Source organism: Cajanus cajan, chromosome 1, assembly GCF_000230855.2.
Source record: "Cajanus cajan strain Asha chromosome 1, NIPB_CcT2T_4, whole genome shotgun sequence".
In the NCBI taxonomy this organism is placed as follows: domain Eukaryota; kingdom Viridiplantae; phylum Streptophyta; class Magnoliopsida; order Fabales; family Fabaceae; genus Cajanus; species Cajanus cajan.
This window is the reverse complement of record NC_138517.1, coordinates 36,068,376-36,071,619: the sequence shown is the minus strand read 5'-3', so window position 1 is coordinate 36,071,619 and position 3,244 is coordinate 36,068,376. Positions and strand designations below refer to the sequence as shown.

Genomic DNA, 3,244 nt, shown 5'->3' with positions numbered 1-3,244 from the left:
TTCGTGGCGTAACTTCAGGTCATATTCCCTCCATACCTCACTAATCAGTTGATCTAGGTATGAAGAGGACTAGTTCCCTAACTCATGACTTAGATCAACAAGTTACTTCTTGAGAAGTCTCTTCCTTATAAAGATGTCACCATAAATGTCCTTATTCCATTATTACAAGGTTGCTTGTGTATGTTGGATCTAAACATTCCAAGATCCCCCAACATGTTACATTTTTCTCAATACTCTGTCAAAGTCCTCGTGTAACACCCAAGCAGCCAAAAAATGGAACGGTCTCCTTCTACGAGTTTTGCCACGATCCTTGGAGAGCTTAATGCATAATAGTCTATGGTCCAACTTGAAAAATGGGAGGTGGAACATGACAACATTGTGAAATCTCAAATGCCACTATAGGTTGGCCATCACCTTATCTAACCTCTTGCTCAAATTACCCCACTGCCACGTAAACGGAGGCCCTTGAAATCCTAGGTCAATAAGATTGTAATTATCCATGCATTCCTGAAACTCAAGAGATCCCCTATAAGAGGGGTGGGAGCACCCTCCACTCCACTTGTAACTACAAAGGATTAAATTAAAGTCCCTAGCTATAGTTTAAGGTTCATGGATCCCCAAGTAGGGTGTTCAAAAAAATCAAAATAACCGAATTGAATTTAAAACCAGACCGAACCATGATAATGTTAATTTTTACTTACATTCTAGTACCAAATTTGTTAACACATTCAACTCTTTTCTAACTTTTGACTTATGTAATCCTCAATTTAACTTCTCTTTTGTAAGTAAAGACACTTTGGTTACACATACAGGGTTATACATAATTAATCCTCATTTTTTGTGATTTTTTGGATAGGTAATCATGTTGGAAGAAGCCATGTCAAAGAGAAGAAGCTGGATTGAACTCCAATGAAGCTAGCTGGCATTTTCAGTAGACCCGCGCTGAGCCCATAGCTCAACTCGCTCAGCACGCTGGATCAGGGAGTTGATGGAGAATTGGCACCGCGCTGGGCGTGCCCAATCATGCGCCCAGCGCGCCTTTCGTCATGCACCAAGCGCGTATCGTAGCGTGCTGAGCGTGTCACTTAAAGATTTGCATAGATGGATATAATTTCGAGCTGAGCGTGAAGAAATCATGCTGGAAGCAGAACCAAACGAGGAGCAGAACGCAGGTCTGAAAGGGAGAAGCTAGGGCTCATCTCTTCACCATTGTTTCTCATTGGTTTTCTTCCATTCTTACTCTTTTGATGTATCTTGCTAATCTCATGGACATGGATTGCTAAAACCCCTTTGTTGGGGTTAGATGTAGCCAACTTGACTCTCATGTAGCTTGTTTGAATATATATATATATATATATATCTATCTTCTTCATTCAAATGTTAGTATCATGTTCTTGTGCTTAATGCTTGTATGGAATGATCAACTATTACATGATTTGTGATTACTTTTGGTGTGGGAATATCATTGGTAATCTTGTTTGAGAATGTGGTACCTTGTAAACTTGTGTCTAGGAATGGAACATGAGTTACTTGTTGTTTGGAGCCCTTAAACTTAATGCAAGTGGATTTATTGAAATATTCAAGGGATTGATATTTGGTAATGAAACTTAGGCTCTTTTAACCAAGGAATTGGAATTTGAGAATATTAGTGGGCTAGCATTAATGTTTGAATGAGAAAGAATGTTTTTCATGCATGAGATTAAAGTTGGTGAAGTCTAACCCTAACATTTCATTCATATAAGTAAATCTCTGAAACCTCATTTCAAGTGTTTGATGAAAGTTCACTTTGGTTCATTTTGCTCTTTTTAGATTAAAAATTACAATCAACCAAATATGAAATCATTCTTTAGTCTGTATTAGCTTAAATTCCACATATTTCCACTGTATTACTCAAGTCCTTTGGGAAGAACAACTATTACTTCTACTTACTACTTGTGCGATTGGTTCGCTTGCCATATTGGAAGAAATCGTTTAACAAGTTTTTGGCGCCATTGCTGGGGACTTGTGTCTCAATACAAGGCAATTGTGCAATTATAGCTATACTAGACTCCTTTTTTTATTCTTGAATTTTCTTTCTTGTCAGCCAATATTTTATTTTACTTTATTTTATTTTATTTGTGGGCTAACTTGTTGCTCTAGTATCTTGTGTGTTCTTGTGTATGCAAGGTACTATCCGAACAAGACGGGTCATTTCTTCGGAACCTTTGCTTAGTGATCCAGAGATTGAGAAAATAGTCAGGAGAAACAATAGCAACACAAGAAGACAGAGGCTACTAAATCAACAAGTCACCCACCAAACTTCATCCTCTCAAACTATCACTACTCAACATTTCGATCTAGCTGCAGAAGGAGAAATGGCTGAAGAAGAGCATCATAATCCATTTAATCAACCTCCAAGGAGAACTATTGGGGATTCTATTCTATATACCAGCCCCCGAAATTTCTCTAGCATGGTGAGGCCTACTATGAACGAGAAGATTGGTGAAATGAAGCCAGCCCTCTTGCAACTTATAAGCTCTCATCAGTTTGCCGGGTTGGATCATGAAAACCCACATACTTATTTGTACACCTTCTATGAGTTGTGTGGCTCAGTTGGAATTTCTGGAGATGACGAAGAGGCTTTGTTCATGAGGTTATTTCCATTTTCTCTCACTGGGAAGGCCAAGGCTTGGCTTCAATCACAGCCTAACCAAAGTCTAACCAGTTGGAGGGATGTGGAGACAAAATTTCTAACTCGTTTCTTCCCACCATCCAAGAATACGGAGGCCAAGGCCGCTATTGCTACATTTGTGCAAGGAGTTGATGAATCCTTATGTGAGGCATGGGAGAGATATAAAGCTTTGCTTATGAAGTGTCTCAATCATGGTTTTGATATAGAGATGCAAGTTCAGACTTTTTGCAATGGTTTACAACCACAAACAAAGATGATTTTGGATGCTTCTTTTGGTGGCTCTGTTTTGTTCAAGACTGCCGATGAAACTATCACAATCATTGAGTCTATGGCATCTACTAACTTGCGAAGCCAACATGGGAGGGGTCAAGCACAAAGGAGGGGAGTATTAGAATTAAGCACTCAAGATGCCCTCTTAGCTCAACATAAGCTTCTTACTCAACAAATCGAAGCTCTCAATCAACAAATGGCTAAATTACCTCAACAACTCCAAGCCATGCATGCTAACCCTTGCCAAACTCAACAAGTTATGCGGTGTGATTTTTGTGGAGGTGATCATTCCAATGGAAATTG

At 39.1% G+C, this 3,244-nt stretch overlaps 1 non-coding gene across 1 annotated transcript; it reads right to left on the bottom strand.

Moving 5' to 3' along the window:
- Positions 1-2,763: 2,763 nt before the first annotated feature.
- LOC114915258 (small nucleolar RNA R71) lies at positions 2,764-2,869 on the bottom strand. Its single transcript, XR_003803213.1, has one exon. It is a non-coding gene; the product is annotated as a small nucleolar RNA R71 (small nucleolar RNA).
- Positions 2,870-3,244: the final 375 nt, after the last annotated feature.